The sequence below is a fragment of the Arachis stenosperma genome, chromosome 1, assembly GCF_014773155.1.
Source record: "Arachis stenosperma cultivar V10309 chromosome 1, arast.V10309.gnm1.PFL2, whole genome shotgun sequence".
Lineage (NCBI taxonomy): Eukaryota > Viridiplantae > Streptophyta > Magnoliopsida > Fabales > Fabaceae > Arachis > Arachis stenosperma.
Window position 1 is genome coordinate 32,171,850 of NC_080377.1, and position 21,551 is coordinate 32,193,400.

The window sequence follows — 21,551 nt, forward strand, 5'->3', positions numbered from 1 at the left end:
GAAACCCTACACGAGCTTGCCATGGAAAGGAGTAAGAAGGATTGGATGAAGACAGTAGGAAAGCAGAGAGACGGAAGGGAAGGCATCTTCATTCGCTTGTCTGAAGCTCTCACCAATGATATACATAAGTATCTCTATCTTTATCTTTATGCTTTATTCGTTTATCACTATACCCATTTGAGTCTGCCTGACTGAGATTTACAAGGTGACCATAGCTTGCTTCATACCACCAATCTCCGTGGGATCGACCCTTACTCACGTAAGGTATTACTTGGACGACCCAGTGCACTTGCTGGTTAGTTGTGCGAAGTTGTGTTTATGCCATGGTATTGAGCACCAAGTCTTTAGAGCCATTACCGGGGATTGTTCTGTGTAAAAGTATTGATCACAATTTCGTGCACCAGCAAGTCATTAATTTTTTAAAATCAAATCTTTTTAAAATTGTTTTCAAATCATATCTTTTCAATCATATGTTTTTAAAACCATAACTTTTCAATCAAATCTTTTTAATCACATCTTTTTCAAAATAGTTTTCAATCATATCTTTTTAACTTCTAATTTCAAAATCTTTTTCAAAAATTACTTGATTTTTTTTCACTCTTGGTTTTCGAAAATCAATTAAAGTTTTTCAAAATGTTTTCAAACTTTTTCACCTAATTTTCGAAAATCTCTTCCCATCTTCTCACATCCTTCTGTTTATGGAGTATCACTCCTTCTCAATGCACAATTCGAACTCTATCTGATTAAGTTCGAATTCTTCTACCTCTTTCTTCTATTTTTCTTTTCCTCTGACACCTCAAGGAATCTCTATACTGTGACATAGAGGATTCCATATTTTCTTGTTTTCTTCTCTTTCATATGAGCAGGAACAAAGACAAAGGCATTCTTGTTGAAGCTGACCCTGAACCCGAAAGGACCTTGAAGCGAAAGCTAAGAGAAGCTAAGGCACAATTCTCTGTAGAGGACCTAACCGAATTCTTCAAAGAAGAAGAACACATGGCAGCCGAAAACAACAACAATGCCAACAATGCAAGGAAGGTGCTGGGTGACTTTACTGCACCTACTCCCGACTTCTATGGGAGAAGCATCTCTATCCCTGCCATTGGAGCAAACAACTTTGAGCTTAAGCCTCAATTAGTTTCTCTAATGCAACAGAATTGCAAGTTCCATGGACTTCCATTGGAAGATCCTCATCAGTTTTTAGCTGAATTCTTGCAAATCTGTGACACTGTCAAGACTAATGGGGTAGACCCTGAGGTCTATAGACTTATGCTATTCCCTTTTGCTGTAAGAGACAGAGCTAGGACATGGTTGGACTCACAACCAAAAGAAAGCCTGGACTCATGGGAAAAGCTAGTCAATGCCTTCTTGGCAAAGTTCTTTCCACCTCAAAAATTGAGTAAGCTTAGAGTGGAAGTCCAAACCTTCAGACAGAAGGATGGAGAATCCCTCTATGAAGCTTGGGAAAGATACAAACAATTAATCAGAAAATGTCCTTCTGACATGCTTTCTGAATGGAGCATCATAGGTATTTTCTATGATGGTCTCTCTGAACTGTCCAAGATGTCTTTGGATAGCTCTGCTGGAGGATCTCTTCATCTGAAGAAGACGCCTACAGAGGCTCAAGAGCTCATTGAAATGGTTGCAAATAACCAATTCATGTACACTTCTGAAAGAAATCCTGTGAACAATGGGACAAATCAGAAGAAAGGAGTTCTTGAGATTGATACTCTGAATGCCATTTTGGCTCAGAACAAGATATTGACTCAACAAGTCAATTTGATTTCTCAAAGTCTGTCTGGAATGCAGAATGCACCAAGCAGTACTAAGGATGCTTCATCTGAGGAAGAAGCTTATGATCCTGAGAATCCTTCAATGGAAGAGGTGAATTACCTAGGAGAACCTTATGGAAACACCTATAATTCTTCATGGAGAAATCATCCAAATTTCTCATGGAAGAATCAAGAGAGACCTCAACAAGGTTTCAACAACAATAATGGTGGAAGAAACAGGTTTAGCAATGGCAAGCCTTTTCCATCATCTTCTCAGCAACAGACAGAGAATTCTAAGCAGAACCCCTCTAACTTAGCAACCATGGTCTCTGATCTAATCAAAACCACTCAAAGTTTCATGACTGAAACAAGATCTCCATTAGGAATTTGGAGGCACAAGTGGGACAGCTGAGCAAGAGAGTTACTGAACTCCCTCCTAGTACTCTTCCAAGCAATACAGAAGAAAATCCAAAAGGAGAGTGCAAGGCCATCAACATGGCCGAATTTGGAGAGGAAGGAGAGGCAGTGAACGCCACTGAGAAAGACCCCAATGGGCGTGCACTGACCTCCACTGAGTTCCCCAATGAGGAACCATGGGAATCTGAGGCTCAAAATGAGACCATAGAGATTCCGTTGGACTTACTTCTGCCTTTCATGAGCTCTGATGAGTATTCTTCCTCTGAAGAGGATGAGTATGTCACTGAAGAGCAAGTTGCTAATACCTTGGAGCAATCATGAAGCTAAATGACAAGTTATTTGGAATGAGACTTGGGAGGATGAACCCCCTTTGCTCACCAAAGACTGGATGACTTGTCTAGGCAGAAATTACCTCAAAAGAGACAAGATCCTGGGAAGTTTTCCATACCTTGTACCATAGGCACCATGACCTTCAAGAAGGCTCTGTGTGACTTAGGGTCAAGTGTAAACCTCATGCCTCTCTCTGTAATGGAGAAGTTAGGGATCTTTGAGGTACAGCTGCAAGAATCTCATTAGAGATGGCAACAACTCAAGAAACAAGCTCATGGACTTGTAGAGGATGTTTTGGTGAAGATTGAAGACCATTACATCCCTACTGATTTCATAATCCTAGAGACTGGGAAATGCATGGATGAAACCATCATCCTTGGCAGACCCTTCCTAGCCACAGCAAAGGCTGTGATTGATGTTGATGGAGGTGAACTGATCATTAAAGTGAATGAAGAATCCTTTGTGTTTAAGGCTCAAGGATATCCCTCTGTCACCATGGAGAAGAAGCATGAAGAGCTTCTCTCAATCAGAGTCAAGCAGAGCCCCCACAGTCAACTCTAAGTTTGGTGTTGGGAGGCCACAACAAACTCTAAGTTTGGTGTTGAACCCCCACATTCAAACTCTAAGTTTGGTGTTGGGAGGTTCCAACATTGCTCTGAGTATCTGTGAGGCTCCATGAGAGCCCTCTGTCAAGCTACTGACATTAAAGAAGCGCTTGTTGAGAGGCAACCCAATGTTATATTTTATCTATTTTCTTTTGTTATTTTATGTTTTTTGTAGGTTGATGATCATAAGAAGTCACAAAATCAATTGAAAAAGCAAAAACAGAATGAAAAACAGGAAGAAAAACAGCACACCCTGGAGGAAGATGTTCTGGCGTTTAAACGCCAGTGAGGTTAGCAGTTGGGCGTTTAACGCCCAGTCTGGCACCATTCTGGGCGTTTAACGCCAGAAAGGGGCACCAGACTGGCGTTAAACGCCAGAAAAGGGCAGGAACCTGGCGTTAAACGCCAGAAATGCACCAGCCCGGCGTTTAACGCCAGAATTGGCTCAAAACGTGATTTTGCATGCCATTTGGTGCAGGGATGACTTTTCCTTGACACCTCAGGATCTGTGGACCCCACAGGATCCCCACCTACCCCACCACCCTCTCTCTTCTTCTTCACCCATTCATCAATCACCTCAACACCTCTTCCTCAAAAACCCCTTCACTCTTCAAAACCCATCTTTCTCTTCACCACTCACACCCTAAACACTACTTCTTCCCCCTTTTGGCCGAACCACACAACCTCCTCCATCTCCTCCATTTTCTTCTTCTTCTCCTCTATTCTTCCTTCTTTTGCTCGAGGACGAGCAAACCTTTTAAGTTTGGTGTGGTAAAAGCATTGCTTTTTGTTTTTCCATAACCATTTATGGCATCCAAGGCCGGAGAAACCTCTAGAAAGAGGAAAGGGAAGGCAAAAGCTTTCACCTCCGAGTCATGGGAGATGGAGAGATTCATCTCAAGGGTGCATCAAGACCACTTCTATGAAGTTGTGGCCATGAAGAAGGGTCAACTTTGATCAAAGGTTGGACCAAGTCCTCACAGACATTTGTAAAGAGGGCGCTCAATAGAAGAGAGATTCAAGAGGAAAGCCGGTTCAACTGAGAAGGCATGACCTCAAGCCCATCACTAAAGAAAAGGATGGAGCAAACAAGAGATCCCACTCATCATGAAATCCCTGAGATACCTCAAGGGATGCACTTTCCTCCACAAAACTATTAGGAGCAAATCAACACCTCCCTAGGAGAATTGAGTTCCAACATGGGACAACTAAGGGTGGAGCACCAAGAACACTCCATTCTCCTCCATAAAATTAGAGAAGATCAAAGAATCATGAGAGAGGAGCAACAAAGACAAGGAAGAGACATTGAGGAGCTCAAGCACTCCATAAGACCTTCAAGAGGAAGAACAAGCCGCCATCACTGAGGTGGACCCGTTCTTTAATCTCCTTGTTCTTTATTTTCTTGTTTTTCGAAATTTTCATGCTTATGTTTATCCATGTTTGTGTCTTATGATCATTAGTGTCTTAGTGTCTATGCCTTAAAGTTATGAATGTCCTATGAATCCATCACCTTTCTTAAATGAAAACTATTTTTATCACAAAAGAACAAGAAGTACAGGATTTCGAATTCATCTTTAAAACTAGCTTAATTAGTTTGATGTGGTGACAATACTTTTTGTTTTCTGAATGTATGCTTAAACAGTGCATATGTCTTTTGAATTTGTTGTTCATGAATGTTAAAATTGTTGGCTCTTGAAAGAATGATGAAAAAGGAGACATGTTACTGAGGATCTGAAAAATCATAAAAATGAATCTTGAAGCAAGAAAAAGCAGTGAATACAAAAAAAGGGGGAAAAGAAGCGAAAAAAAAAGAGAGAGACGAAAAAAAAAAAGAAAAGAAAGAGAAAAAGAAAGAAAAAGAAAGAAATAAAGTTGTGATCCAAGGCAAAAAGAGTGTGCTTAAGAACCCTGGACACCTCTAATTGGGGACTCTAGCAAAGCTGAGTCACAATCTGAAAAGGTTCACCCAATTATGTGTCTTAGGCATGTATGTATCCGGTGGTAATACTGGAAGACAGAGTGCTTTGGGCCACGGCCAAGACTCATAAAGTAGCTGTGTTCAAGAATCATCATACTTAACTAGGAGAATCAATAACACTATCTGGATTCTGAGTTCCTAAAGAAGCCAATCATTCTGAATTTCAAAGGATAGAGTGAGATGCCAAAACTGTTCGGAGGCAAAAAGCTACTAGTCCCGCTCATCTAATTTGGAGCTAAGTTTCATTGATAATTTGGAGTCTATAGTATATTCTCTTCTTTTTATCTTATTTGATTTTCAGTTGCTTGGGGACAAGCAACAATTTAAGTTTGGTGTTGTGATGAGCGGATAATTTATACGCTTTTTGGCATTGTTTTTAGTATGTTTTTGGTAGTTTTAGTTGAGTTCTTAGTATATTTTTATTAGTTTTTAGTTAAAATTCACTTTTCTGGACTTTACTATGAGTTTGTGTGTTTTTCTGTGATTTCAGGTATTTTCTGGCTGAAATTGAGGGACCTGAGCAAAAATCTGATTCAGAGACTGAAAAGGACTGCAGATGCTGTTGGATTCTGACCTCCCTGCACTCGAAGTAGATTTTCTGGAGCTACAGAAGCCCAATTGGCGCGCTCTCAACGGCGTTGGAAATTAGACATCCTGGGCTTTCCAGCAATATATGATAGTCCATACTTTGCCCAATATTTGATGGCCCAAACCGGCGTTCAAAGTCACCCTCAGAATTCCCAGCGTTAAACGCCGGAACTGGCACCAAAATGGGAGTTAAACGCCCAAACTGGCATAAAAGCTGGCGTTTAACTCCAAGAAGAGTCTCTACACGAAAATGCTTCAATGCTCAGTCCAAGCACACACCAAGTGGGCCCGGAAGTGGATTTTTATGTCATTTACTCATCTCTGTACACCCTAGGCTACTAGTTTTCTATAAGTAGGACCTTTTTACTATTGTATTAGAAATCTTCTGATCTCTGGAACCTTTTTCTTTAGATCTTTTGATCACTTTGGGAGGCTGGCCATTCGGCCATGCCTAGACCTTGTTCTTATGTATTTTCAACGGTGGAGTTTCTACACACCATAGATTAAGGTGTGGAGCTCTGCTGTACCTCGAGTATTAATGCAATTACTATTGTTCTTCTATTCAATTCCGCTTGTTCTTTGTCCAAGATATCACTTGTTCTTCAACTTGATGAATGTGATGATCCGTGACACTCATCATCATTCTCACTTATGAACAAAGTGACTGACAACCACTTCTGTTCTACAAGCAAACAAGGCTCTAGTGTTTATCTCTTGGATTCCTGATACACGACGCATGGTTGATCGCCTGACAACCGAGTGCTCGCCTGACAAACGAGCCAGCCATTCCGTGAGATCAGAGTCTTCGTGGTATAGGCGAGAACTGATGGCGGCATTCAAGAGAATCCGGAAGGTCTAACCTTGTCTGTGGTATTCTGAGTAGGATTCAATGATTGAATGACTGTGACGTGCTTCAAACTCCTAGCAGGCGGGGCGTTAGTGACAGACGCAAAAGAATCACTGGATTCTATTCCGGCCTGACCGAGAACCGACAGCTGATTAGCCATATGCTGTGACATAGCATAGGAACATTTTCACTGAGAGGATGGGAGGTAGCCACTGACAACGGTGAAACCCTTGCATAAGCTTGCCATGGAAAGGAGTAAGAAGGATTGGATAAAGACAGTAGGAAAGCAGAGAGACGGAAGGGAAGGCATCTTCATACGCTTATCTGAAGCTCTCACCAATGATATACTTAAGTATCTCTATCTTTATCTTTATGTTTTATTCATCATCTATACCCATTTGAGTCTGCCTGACTAAGATTTACAAGGTGACCATAGCTTGCTTCATACCAACAATCTCCGTGGGATCGACCCTTACTCGCGTAAGGTTTATTACTTGGACGACCCAGTGCACTTGCTGGTTAGTTGTGCGAAGTTGTGTTTATGCCATGGTATTGAGCACCAAGTCTTTGGAGCCATTACTAGGGATTATTTGAGTTGTAGTGATCACAATTTCGTGCACCACACTGTTCAAGCATTCATTCAGAAAACAAAAAGTATTGTCACCACATGAAAATAATTAAACTAATTTCAAGATAAAATTTAAAATTCATGTACTTCTTGTTCTTTTGTAATTAGGAACATTTTTCATTTAAGAAAGGTGAAGCATTCATGGAATTATTCATAGCTTCAAGACACAGACACTAGACACTAATGATCATGTAATAAAGACACAAATATAGACAAAACATCAAGCATAAAATCGAAAAACAAAAAATAAGAACAAGAAAATTAAAGAACGGGTCCACCTTAGTGATGGCGGCTAGTTCTTCTTCTTGAAGATCCTATGGAGTGCTTGTGCTCCTCAATGTCTCTTTCTTGCCTTTGTTGCTTCTCCCTCATGGCTCTTTGGTATTCTCTAATCTCATGGAGAATGATGGAGTGCTCTTGGTGCTCCACACTTAGTTGGTCCATGTTGTAACTTAAGCCTTCCAAAGAGGTGTTGAGTTGCTCCCAATAGTTGTGTGGAAGAAAATGCATCCCTTGAGGCATCTCAGGGATTTCTTGATGAGGAACTTCCTCATGCTCTTGTTGAGGTCCATGAGTGGGCTCTCTTATTTGCTCCATCCTCTTTTTAGTGATGGGCTTGTGGTGCACGAAATTGTGATCTCAATTGCGCCAATCACTTGGTACGCACAATTGTAATCTCAACTCTTTTTCACAACTTCACACAACTAACCAGCAAGTGCGCTGGGTCGTCCAAGTAATACCTTACGTGAGTAAGGGTCGATCCCACGGAGATTGTCAGCTTGAAGCAAGCTATAGTCATCTTGTAAATCTCAGTCAGGCGGATTCAAATGGTTGTAGAGTTTTGATAATTAAAAGATAAATAAACATAAAATAAAGATAGAGATACTTATGTAATCCATTGGTGGGAATTTCAGCTAAGCGTATGGAGATACGTTATTCCTTCTGAATTTCTGCTTTCCTACTGCCTTCATCCAATCCTTCATACTCCTTTCTATGGCAAGCTGTATGTTGGGGGATCACCGTTGTCAATGGCTACCGTCTGTTCTCTCAGTGAAAATGGTCCAAATGCGCTATCACCGCACAGCTAATCATCTGTCGATTCTCACTCATGTTGGAATAGGATCCATTGATCCTTTTGCGTCTGTCACTACGCCCAACACTTGCGAGTTTGAAGCTCGTCACAGTCATCCCATCCAGATCCTACTCGGAATACCACACACAAGGTTTAGACTTTCCGGATCTCAAGAATTCTGCCAATTGATTCTAGTTTATACCACGAAGACTCTGATCGTGAACCAGAAGGCTAAGAGATATGAATTCAAGCTTGTTTTCATGTAGAACGGAAGTGTTTGTCAGGCACGCATTCATAAGTGAGAATGGTGATGAGCATCACATAATCATCACATTCATCATGTTCTTGTGTGCGAATGGATATCTTAGAACAATAATAAGCATGAATTGAATAGAAAATAGTAGTAATTGCATTAATACTCGAGGAATAGCAGAGCTCCACACCTTAATCTATGGTGTGTAAAAACTCCACCGTTGAAAATACATAAGTGATGAAGGTCCAGGCATGGCCGTGAGGCCAGCCCCCAATGTCTAAGATAGCATAAAATTGATCATAGATCCATCCTAAGACGTCTAATACAATAGTAAAATGTCCAATTTATACTAGACTAGTTACTAGGGTTTATAGAAATAAGTAAATGATGCAGAAATCTACTTCCGGGCCCACTTGGTGTGTACTTGGGCTGAGCATTGAAACTTTCATGTGTAGAGACTTCTCCTGGAGTCAAACGCCAATTTGCAGCCTGTTTTAGAAGTTTAACTCAAGCTTGTAACCTGTTTCTAGCGTTTAACGCCAGAATAGGACAGGAAGTTGGCGTTTGAACGCCAGTTTGCGTCGTCAAAACTCGGGCAAAGTATGGACTATTATATATTGCTGGAAAGCTCAGAATGTTTACTTTCCAAAGCAATTGAGAGCACGCCATTTGGACTTATATAGCTCCAAAAAATCCATTTGAGTGCAGGGAGGTCAGAATCCAACAGCATCAGCAGTCCTTTTTCAGCCTCTGAATCAGATTTTTGCTCAGGTCCCTCAATTTTAGCCAAAAAATACCTGAAATCATAGAAAAATACACAAACTCATAGTAAAGTCCAGAAATGTGAATTTTTCTTAAAAACTAATAAAAATATACTAAAAAGTAGCAAGATCCTACTAAAAACTACCTAAAAACAATGCCAAAAAGCTATAAATTATCTGCTAATCACAACACCAAACTTAAATTGTTGCTTGTCCCCAAGCAACTGAAAACAAAATAGAATAAAAAGAAGAGAATGTACAATGAATCTCACAATATCAATGAAACTTAGTCCCAATTAGATGAGCGGGGCTAGTAGCTTTTTGCTTCTGAACAATTTTAGCATCTCACTTTTTCCTTTGAAGTTTAGAATGATTGGCATCTATAGGAACTCAGAATTAAGATAGTGTTATTGATTCTCCTAGTTCAGTATGTTGATTCTTGAACACAGCTACTTTATGAGTCTTGGCCGTGGCCCTAAACATTTTGTTTTTCAGTATTACTACTGGATACATAAATGCCACAGACACATAGCTGGGTGAACCTTTTCAGATTGTGACTTAGCTTTGCTAAAGTCTCCAATTAGAGGTGTCCAGAGTTCTTAAGCACACTCTTTTGCTTTGGATCATGACTTTAACCACTCAGTCTCAAGCTTTTCACTTGGACATTCATGACACAAGCACATGGTTAGGGACAGCATAATTTAGCCGCTTAGGCCTGGATTTCTTTTCATTGGGCCCTCCTATCCATTAATTATCAAAGCCTTAGATCGTTTTTACCCTTGCCTTTTATTTTAAAGGGTTATTGGCTTTTTGCTCTTGCCTTTTGGTTTAAAGAGCTATTGGCTTTTTCTGCTTGCTTTTTCTTTTTCTTTCTTTTTTCATTTTTGCCCCTTTTTTTCCCCAAGATTTCTTATTCACTACTTTTCTTGCTTCAAAAATCAATTTTATGGTTTTTTAGATTATCAATAACATTTTTCTTTGTTCATCATTCTGTCAAGAGCCAACAATTTTAACATTCATAAACTTCACTATAAAAAATATGCATTGTTCAAGCATTCATTCAGAAAACAAAAAGTATTGCCACCATATCATAATAATTAAACTAATTTCAAGATAAAATTTGAAATTCAAGTACTTCTTGTTCTTTTGTAATTAGGCACATTTTTCATTCAAGAGAGGTGAAGGATTCATGGAATTATTCATAGCTTTAAGACATAGACACTAGACACTATTTATCATGTAATGAAGACACCAACATAGATAAACATAAAGCATCAAATTCGAAAAATAGAAAAATCAGAACAAGGAAATCAAAGAACGGGTCAATCTTAGTGATGGCGGCTAGTTCTTCCTCTTGAAGATCTAATGGAACGCCTAAGCTCCTCTATGTCTCTTTCTTGCCTTTGTTGCTCCTCCCTCATAGCTCTTTGATCTTCTCTAATCTCATGGAGAATGATGGAGTGTTCTTGGTGCTCCACCCTTAGTTAGTACATGTTGTAACTCAAGCCTTCCAAAGAGGTGTTGAGTTGCTCCCAATAGTTGTGTGGAGGAAAATGCATCCCTTGAGGAATCTCAGGGATTTCTTGATGGGGGACTTCCTCATGCTCTTGTTGAGGTCCATGAGTGGGCTCTCTTATTTGCTCCATCCTTTTCTTAGTGATGGGATTGTCCTCTTCAATGAGGATGTCTCCTTCTATGTCAATTCCAGCCAAATTGCATAGATGACAAATGAGATGAGGAGAGGCTAACCTTGCCAAAGTGGAGGACTTGTCAGCCACCTTGTAGAGTTCTAGAGGTATGATCTCATGAACTTTCACTTCCTCCCCAATCAAGATACTATAGATCATGATGGCCCGATCCATAGTCACTTCAAATCGGTTGCTAGTAGGACTGATGGAGCGTTGGATGAACTCCAACCATCCTCTAGCCACAGGCTTAAGGTCTGGTCTTCTCAATTGAACCGGTTTGCCTCTTGAGTTTCTTTTCCATTGAGCTCTTCCCACACATATGTCCATGAGGACTTGGTCCAACCTTTGATCAAAGTTGACCCTTCTAGTGTAGGGGCGTGCATTTTCTTGCATCATTGGCATGTGGAACGCCAACCTTACATTTTCTGGACTGAAATCTAAGTATTTCCCCCAAACCATTATAAGCCAATTCTTTGGATTCGGGTTCATACTTTGATCATGGTTCCTAGTGATCAATGCATTGGTATATAACTCTTGAACCATTAAGATTCCGACTTGTTGAATGGTGTTGGTGAGAACTTCCCAACCTCTTCTTCGGATTTCATGTCGGATCTCCGGATACTTATTTTTCTTGAGCATGAAAGGGACCTCAGGGATCACCTTCATAGAAGTGGTCTTGATGGACCTTTGAGATAAATCTCTCCATCTCCCATGACTCAGAGGTGGAAGTTTTTGCCTTCCCTTTCCTCTTTCTAGAGTTTTCTCCGGCCTTAGGTGCCATAAATGGTTATGGAAAAACAAAAAGCAATGCTTTTACCACACCAAACTTAAAAGGTTTGCTCGTCCTCGAGCAAAAGAAGAAAGAAAGAAGGGGAAGAAGAAGAAAATAGAGGAGATGGAGGGATAGAGGTTCGGCCAAGGGGGTAGGAGAGTGTTTGTGATGTGTAAAAATGAAGGAGTGAAGAGGGGTACACATAGGGGAAGAGAGGGAGAGTGGCTGAATGGAATTGGGTGGGTTTGGGGGCGAAGTGTTTGAATTTTGAAAGAGAGGTAGGTGGGGTTTTTGGGAAAGAGATATGGAGGTGATTGGTGAAGAGAAAATATGGAAGAGGATAGGTTTTGATTGGTGAGTAGTGTTTTGGGTAGAGTGTTATAGAGATGTGTGAGGGGGAGAGAGAGAGGTAGGGTAGGTGGGGATCCTCTGGGGTCACAAATCCTGAGGGGTCAAGGATTTCTCATCCCTACTCTATTTAGGCGTGCAAAAATGCCCTTATTGTGCAATCCTGGCATTTAACGCCAGACTGCTGCTTGTTTCTGGCGTTAAACGCCAGCTTTAATACCTTTCCTGGCGTTTAACGCCAGGTTGGTGCTCTGTTCTGGCGTTAAACGCCAGTCTGGTGCCCATTTCTGGCATTAAACGCCCAGAATGGTGTCAGACTGGACGTTTAACGCCCACTTTGCTACTCTTACTGGCGTTTAAACGCCAGTAAGTTCTTTCTCCAGGGTGTGCTATTTTTAATGCTGTTTTTGATTTTGCTTTGATTTTTGCAGTTGTTTTTGTGACTCCACATGATCATCAACCTAAATAAGACATGAAATAACATAGATAAATAAAAAATGGGTTGCCTCCCAATAAGCACTTCTTTAATGTCAATAGCTTGTTAGTGGGCTCTCATGGAGTCTCACAGATATTCAGAGCATAGTTGGAGCCTCCCAATACCAAACTTAGAGTTTGGTTGTGGCCTCCCAACACCAAAATTAAAGTTTGAATGTGGGGGCTTTGTTTGACTCTGTATTAAGAGAAGCTTTTCATGCTTCCTCTCCATGGTTGCAAAGGGAGATCCTTGAGCCTTAAACACAAGGTAATCCTCATTCAATTGAAGGACCAACTCTCCTCTATCAACATCAATCACAGCTTTTACTGTGGCTAGGAAGGTTCTTTAGAGGATGATGGATTCATCCTCACCCTTTCCAGTATCCAGGATTATGAAGTCAGTAGGGATGTAAAGGCCTTCAACCTTCACTAGCATGTCCTCTACTAGTCCATAAGCCTTTTTCATGGATTTATCTGCCATCTCTAGTGAGATTCTTACAGCTTGAACCTCAAAGATTTCCAGTTTCTCCATTACAGAGAGTGGCATGAGGTTTATGCCTGACCCCAGGTCACACAGAGCCTTCTCAAAGGTCATGGTGCCTATGGTACAAGGTATTAAGAACCTTCCGGGATCCTCTTTCTTTTGAGGTAATATTTGCTGAACCCAGGTATTCAGTTCATTAATGAGCAATAGAGGTTCATCCTCCCAAGTCTCATTACCAAATATCTTGGCATTTAGCTTCATGATTGCTCCTAAATACTTGGCAACTTGCCCTTCAGTAATATCTTCATCCTCTTCAGAGGAGAAATAGTCATCAGAGCTCATGAATGGTAGAAGTAGGTTCAATGGAATCTCTATGGTCTCTAGATGAGCATCAGAATTCTTAGGTTCCTCAAATGGGAACTCCTTTTTGTCCAGAGGATGTCCCAAGAGGTCTTCCTTACTGGGATTCACGTCCTCCTCCTCCTCTCTAGGTTCGGCCACACCAAGTGAGGTTATGGCCTTGCACTCTCTTTTTGGATTATCTTCTGTATTGCTTAGGAGAGTACTAGGAGGAGTTTTAGTGACTCTTTTACTCAGCTGGCCCACTTGTGCCTCCAAATTCCTAATGGAGGGCATTGTTTCATTTGTGAAACTTAGAGTGGCCTTAGATAGATCAGAGACTATGTTTGCTAAGCTAGAGGAGCTATGCTCAGAATTCTCTGTCTGTTGCTGAGAGGATGATGAAAAAAGGCTTGCCATTGCTAAACCTGTTTCTTCCATGAGAAATTTGGATGATTTCTCCATGAGGGATTACAGGTGTTTCCATAGGCTTCACCCATGTAATTCACCTCTGCCATTGTAGGGTTCTCAGGATCATAGCCTTCTTCTTCAGAAGATGCTTCTTTAGTACTGTTGGATGCATTTTGCAATCCATTCAGACTCTGAGAAATCATATTGACTTGTTGAGTCAACATTTTGTTCTGAGCCAATATGGCATTCAGAGTATCAATTTCAAGAACTCTCATCTTCTGAGGCGTCCCATTATTCACAGGATTCCTTTCAGAGGTGTACATGAACTAGTTATTTACAACCATTTCAATGAGTTCCTGAGCTTCTACAGGCATTTTCTTCAGGTGAATAGATCCACCTGCAGAATGGTCCAATGACATCTTAGACAATTCAGACATACTATCATAGAATATATCTAGGATTGTCAGATGGACACTTTTTGGTTAGTTGCTTGTATCTTTTCGAAGCTTCATAGAGGGATTCACCTTCTTTCTGCCTGAAGGTTTGAACATCCACTCTAAGCTTGCTCAACTTTTGAGGAGGAAAGAATTTGGCTAAGAAAGCCGTGACCAGCTTATCCCAAGAGTTCAAGCTATCTCTAGGTTGAGAGTCCAACCATATTCTAGCTCTGTCTCTTATAGCAAAAAGGAAAAGCATAAGCTTGTAGACCTCGGGATCAACTCCATTGGTCTTAACAATATCACAGATCTGGAAGAATTCAGTTAAGAACTGAAAATGATCTTTTGATGGAAGTCCATGAAACTTGCAATTCTGTTGCATCAGAGAAACTAATTGAGGCTTTAGCTCAAAGTTGTTTGCTCCAATGGCAGGGATTGAGATGCTTCTTCCAAGGAAGTTGGAAATTGGTGCAGTGAAGTCACCAAGCATCTTCCTTGCATTGTTGTTGGGTTCGACCATGTCTCTTTCTTTTTCGAGATTCTCTGTAAGGTTTTCTCTGGATTGTTGTGCTTTAGCTTCTTCTTTAGAGTCCTTTCAGGTTCAGGATCTGCTTCAACAAGAATGTCCTTGTTCTTGCTCCTGCTCATATGAAAAAGAAGAGAACAGAAAAGAAGAGGAATCCTCTATGTCATAGTATAGAGATTCCTTTATGTAAGTATAAGAGAAGAAGAATAGAAGGAGGAGAAAAAAGAAGAAAAAATCCGAACACAGAGAGAAGAGAAGGTTCGAATTATGAGTAGAAGAGAAGTGTTAGTAGATAAATAAAATAAATAGAAAGAGATGAGAGGGAGAGAATTTCAAAAATTATTTTTGAAAAAAGGTTAGTGATTTTCGAGAATTAAGAGAAGAAATAAAATTAAATTAAAATTTAAAACAATTAGTTAAATAAAAGAATTTTGAAAAAGGGTGAGGAGTTTTCGAAAATTAGAGATAGAAAATTAGTTAGGTGGTTTTGAAAAAGATTTTGAAATTAATTTTGAAAAGATAAGAAGTTAGAAAAGATTTTGAAATTGATTTTGAAAAAGATATGATTTGAAAAGGATATGTTTGAAAAGATATGATTGAAAAGATATGATTAAAAAGATATGATTGAAAAGATATGATTAAAAAGATATGATTGAAATTTACTTTGAAAAAGAAATTTAGAAAAATTTGATTTTGAAAATTAAAGTTAATGACTTGACTAATAAGAAACTAAAAGATATGATTCTAGAATTTAAAGGTTGAACCTTTCTTAACAAGAAAGTAACAAACTTGAAATTTTTGAATCAATCACATTAATTGTTAGCAATGTTTTTGAAAATTTGAAATGAAATAAAGAAAAAGATTTTGAAAATCAATTTTAAAATTTTCGAAAATATTAAAGAGAAAATTGAAAAAGATTTGATTTTTGAAAAAAATTTTGAAAAGATAAATTTTTGAAATTGAAATCTTGACTTGACTAACAAGAAACAACTTATTTTAAAAATTTTTGACTAAGTCAACCCAAAGATTTCGAAATTCATGAGTGAAATAAGGAAAAGATATTTTTTGATTTTTTAATTTTAATGTGGAAAGAGAAAAACCAGAAAATGACTCAACACATAAAAATTTTAGATTAAAACAAATGATGCATGCAAGAACACTATGAATGTCAAGATGAACACCAAGAATACTTTGAAGATCATGATGAACACCAAGAACTTATTTTTGAAAAATTTTTTAGAAAAGAAAAACATGCAAGACACCAAACTTAGAAATTTTTCATGTTTAGACACTAAGGATTAAAGAATGCATATGAAAAACAAGAAAAGACACAAAACAATAAAATGTAAAGATCAAAGAAGAAGACTTACCGAGAACAACTTGAAGATCATGAAGAATGCAATACATGAATTTTTTGAAAAATGCAATTATTATTAAAAACATGCAATTGATACCAAACTTAGAATGTGACACTAAACTCAAACAAGAAACACAATATTTTTTTTGGTTTTTATGATTTTATTAATTTTTTGTATTTTTTTCGAAAATCATTTTTGGAAAAGAAAATAAGGAAATTCAAGATTTTTAATAATAATTCCTGAAATCATGCAATATTAGTCTAAAGCTCCGGTCCAGGAATTAGACATGGCTTACTAGCCAGCCAAGCTTCAAGTGAAAGCTTCGGTCCAAAACACTAGACATGGCCAATGGCTAGCCAAGCTTTAGCAGAACATTGTATACAATAGCTATGTGTGTAACTACCAAATTGATGGGAATCAACTAACACACTTTTGCATTGATAAGTGGAAGCCTCAGTCCAACAGAATTAGACATGGCTTCACAGCCAGCCAGGCTTCAACATATCGTCATGAAACTCTAAAATTCATTCTTAAAAATTATGAAGAACAAAATAAAATATTTTTTTGAAAATAAAAAGTAAAAAGCTTAAACATAAAATAAAATTACCTAATCTAAGCAACAAGATGAACCGTCAGTTGTCCAAACTCGAACAATCCCCGGCAACGGCGCCAAAAACTTGGTGAACGAAATTGTGATCTCAATGGCACCAACCACTTGGTACGCACAATTGTAATCGCAACTCTTTTTCACAACTTCACATAACTAATCAGCAAGTGCACTGGGTCGTCCAAGTAATACCTTACGTGAGTAAGGGTCGATCCCACGGAGATTGTTGGCTTGAAGCAAGCTATGGTCATCTTGTAAATCTCAGTCAGGCATATTCAAATGGTTGTAGAGTTTTGATAATTAAAAGATAAATAAACATAAAATAAAGATAGAGATACTTATGTAATCCATTGGTGGGAATTTTAGATAAGCGTATGGAGATACGTTATTCGTTCTAAATCTCTGCTTTCCTACTACCTTCATCCAATCCTTCATACTCCTTTCTATGTCAAGCTATATGTTGGGGGATCACCATTGTCAATGGCTACCGTCCGTCCTTTCAGTGAAAATGGTCCAAATGCGCTGTTACCGCATGGCTAATCATCTGTCGGTTCTCACTCATGTTGGAATAGGTTCCATTGATCCTTTTGCGTCTGTCACTACGCCCAACACTTACGAGTTTGAAGCTCGTCACAGTCATCCCATTCCAGATCCTACTCGGAATACCATAGACAAGGTTTAGACTTTTTGGATCTCAAGAATACTGCCAATTGATTCTAGCTTATACCACGAAGACTCTGATCGTGGACGTTCCCTGAGGTCTTCCTCACTGGGAATCACTGCTTTTTCACTCTCTCCAGGTTCGGCCATGTTGGTCACCGTTATGGCCTTGCACTCTCTTTTGGGATTCTCCTCTGTATTGCTTGGGAGAGTGCTAGGAGGAGTTTCAGTAACCCTTTTACTCAGCTGACCCACTTGTGCCTCAAAGTTTCTGATGGAGAACCTTGTTTCATTCATAAAACTAAAAGTGGCCTTAGATAGATCAGAGACTATATTTGCTAAGCTAGATGGATTCTGCTCAGAATTCTCTGTCTGTTGGTGAGAGGATAATGGAAAAGGCTTGCCATTGCTAAACTTGTTTCTTCCACCATTATTATTGTTAAAGACTTGTTGAGGCTTTTGTTGATCCTTCCATGAGAAATTTGGATGATTTCTCCATGATGGATTATAGGTGTTTCCATAGGCTTCACCCATGCAATTCACCTCTGCCATTGCAGGGTTCTCAGGATCATAAGCTTCTTCTTCAGAAGATGCTTCTTTAATACAGTTGGATGCTTCTTGCAATCCATTCAGACTCTGAGAAATCATATTGACTTGCTGAGTCAATATTTTGTTCTGAGCCAATATGGCATTCAAAGTGTCAATTTCAAGAACTCCCTTCTTCTGAAGCGTCCCATTATTCACAGGATTCCTTTCAGAGGTGTACATGAACTGGTTATTTGCAACCATTTCAATGAGTTCCTGAGCTTATGCAGGCATTTTCTTCAGGTGAATAGATCCACCTGCAGAATGGTCCAATGACATCTTAGACAATTCAGACAGACCATCATATAATATATCCAAGATGGTCCATTCTGAGAGCATGTCAAAAGGACACTTTTTGGTCAGTTGCTTGTATCTTTCCCAAGCTTCATAGAGGGATTCACCTTCTTTCTGCCTGAAGGTTTGAACATTCACTCTAAGCTTGCTCAGCTTTTGAGGAGGAAAGAATTTGGCTAAAAAAGCCATGACCAGCTTATCCCAAGAGTTTAGGCTATCTCTAGGTTGAAAGTCCAACCATATTCTAGATTTGTCTCTTACAGCAAAAGGGAAAAGTATAAGCTTGTAGACCTCGGGATCAACTCCATTGGTCTTAACAGTGTCATCGATCTACACGAATTCAGGTAAGAACTGAAAAGGATCTTCTGATGGAAGTCCATAAAACTTGTAATTCTGTTGCATCAGAGGAACTAATTGAGGCAGGGATTGAGATGCTTTTTCCATGGAAGTTGGAAGTTGGTGCGGTGTAGTCACCAAGCATCTTCCTTGCATTTTTATTGTTGTTGAGTTCGGCCATTACTTCTTTTTCGAGATTCTCTGTAAGGTTTTCTCTAGATTGTTGTGCTTTAACTTCTCTTAGCTTTTTCTTCAGAGTCCTTTCAGGTTCAGGGTCAGCTTCAACAAGAATGTTCTTGTCCTTGCTCCTGCTCATATAAAAAAAAGAAGAGAACAGAAAGGAAGAGGAATCCTTTATGTCACAGTATAGAGATTCCTTAAGGTGTCAGAGGAAAATAAAAATAGAAGGGTGAGGTAGATAGAGGTGAATTCGAACATATAAGGAATGAGAGAGCCTGAATTGCTAGTAGAGGAGGCGTGTTAGTGATTAAATAGAAAGAGATGAGAGAGAGGTAATTTTCGAAAATTAAATCAAAATTTAAAACAATTAGTTAATTAAAAAGAATTTTGAAAAATGGTTAATGGTTTTCGAAAATCAAAAGTGAGAAGGTGGTTTGGTGATTTTGAAAAAGATAAGAATAATAAATTTGAAAAGATAAGAAGTTAGAAAAGATTTTTGAAATCAAAATTTGAAAAGGATATGATTTGAAAAAGATTTTATTGAAAAAGATATGTTTGAAAATATATGATTGAAAAACAAATTTTTGAAAAAGATTTGGTTTTTAAAATTTGATGACTTGAGTAACAAGAAATTAAAAGATAGGATTCTAAAATTTAAATATTGAACCTTTCTTAACAAGAAAGTAACAAACTTGAAATTTTAGAAACAAAACATTAATTGTTAGCAAGGTTTTTGAAAATAGTAAAAGAAAAATGAAAAAGATTTTATTTTTAAAAAAGATATGATTGAAAATATTTGATTTTGAAAGATATGATTTCAAAAATAAGAATTAAAACATGAAAAATTTGAAAAGGATTTGAATTGAAAACAAAATCTCCTCTCCTGTGCCATCCTGGCGTTAAACGCCCAGAATGGTATCCATTCTGGCGTTTAACGCCCAAAATACTACCCTTTTGGGCGTTTAACGCCCAGCCAGGTACCCTAGCTGGCGTTGAACGCCAGAAATGCTTCCTTACTGGGCATTTTTCTGAATGCCCAGCTTTTTCTCTGTGATTCCTCTGCTGAATGTTCTAAATCTTCAATTCCTGTATTATTGACTTGAAAAGTTATATTTTTGAATTTTTGAATTTTTAATGATGAGAGAGACAAATAACAAAATGAATTAAAATATAAGAATGCAAGATCAAAACAAATAATGCATGCAAGGACACTTTGAATGTCAAGATGAACATCAAGAACACTTTGAAGATCATGATGAATATCAAGAACATATTTTTGAAAAAATTTTAGAAAAGAAAGACATGCAAGACACCAAACTTAGAAGTTTGCATACTATGAACACTAACAAATTGAGAATGCACATGAGAAACAACAAAAGACACAAAACAAGAGAATTTAAAGATCAGACAAAGAAAATCATCAAGAACAACTTGAAGATCAATAAAGAACACAAGAATACATTTTCGAAAAACGCAAGAAGTACAGACATGCAATTGACACCAAACTTAATAATTGACACTAGACTCAAATAAGAAACACAAAATATTTTTGATTTTATGATTTTATAATTTTTTTGTATTTTTTTTTCAAAAATTATTTTGAAAAAGAAAATAAGAAACTCAATTTTTAATAAGAATTCCAGGAATCATGCAATGTTAGTCTAAAGCTTCAGTCTAAAAAGATTAGACATGGCTAGCCAAGCTTTAGCAGGACATTACATACAACAGCCAAATTGATGGGAATCAACTAGCTCCTGTGATGATAAAAGCATAATCTGAAACTCTAGAATTCATTTTTAAAAATTCTGAAGGAACAAAAAAAAAAGAAAAATACTTAATATAAGCAACAAGATGAACCGTCAGTTGTCCAAACTCGAACAATCCCCGGCAACGGCGCCAAAAACTTGGTACACAAAATCGTGATTCACACTTTTCAAAACTCCGTGCAGCTAACCAGTAAGTGCACTGGGTCGTCCAAGTAATACCTTACGTGAGTAAGGGTCAATCCCACGGAGATTTTCGGCCTGAAGTAAGCTATGGTCATCTTGTAAATCTCACTCAGGCGGATTCAAATGGTTATGAAGCTTTGATAATTAAAAGATAAATAAACATAAAATAAAGATAGAGATACTTATGTAATTCACTGGTGGGAATTTTAGATAATCGTAAGGAGATGCGTTATTCCTTTTGAATCTTTGCTTTCCTACTGTCTTCATTCAATCATTCATACTCCTTTCCATGGCAAGCTGTATGTTGGGGGATCACCGTTGTCAATGGCTACCATCCGTCCTCTTAGTGAAAATGTTCTGGCTATGGGTTACGTAGGGTTAATCATATGCCGATTCTCGATCATGCTGAAATAAGATCCAGTGATCCTTTTGCACAATATCACTGCGCCTAGCACTCGTGAGTTTGAAGCTCGTCACAGTCATCCCATCCCAGATCCTACTCGGAATACCATAGACAAGGTTTAGACTTTCCGAATCTCAAGAATGCTGCCAATTGATTCTAGCTTATACTACGAAGACTCTGATCACACTGATCAGAAGGCTCTGTTGTCAGGAAAGGCAACCATGCATCGTGAACCAGGAAGCCAAGAGATAGAACAGAAGTGGTTGTCAGCCACGCGTTCATAAGGGAGGATGATGATGAGTGTCACGGATCATCAAATCCGTCAGGTTGAAGTACGAGTGAATATCTTAGAATAAGAATAAGCGTGAATTGAATAGAAGAACAATAGTACTTTGCATTAATACTCGAGGAACAGCAGAGCTCCACACTTTAATCTATGAGGTGTAGAA

General features: G+C 38.6%; 1 non-coding gene across 1 annotated transcript; it reads right to left on the reverse strand.

The window, feature by feature from the left end:
• Positions 1-1,401: 1,401 nt before the first annotated feature.
• On the reverse strand, positions 1,402-1,509 carry LOC130955610 (small nucleolar RNA R71). Its single transcript, XR_009076816.1, has one exon. It is a non-coding gene; the product is annotated as a small nucleolar RNA R71 (small nucleolar RNA).
• Positions 1,510-21,551: the final 20,042 nt, after the last annotated feature.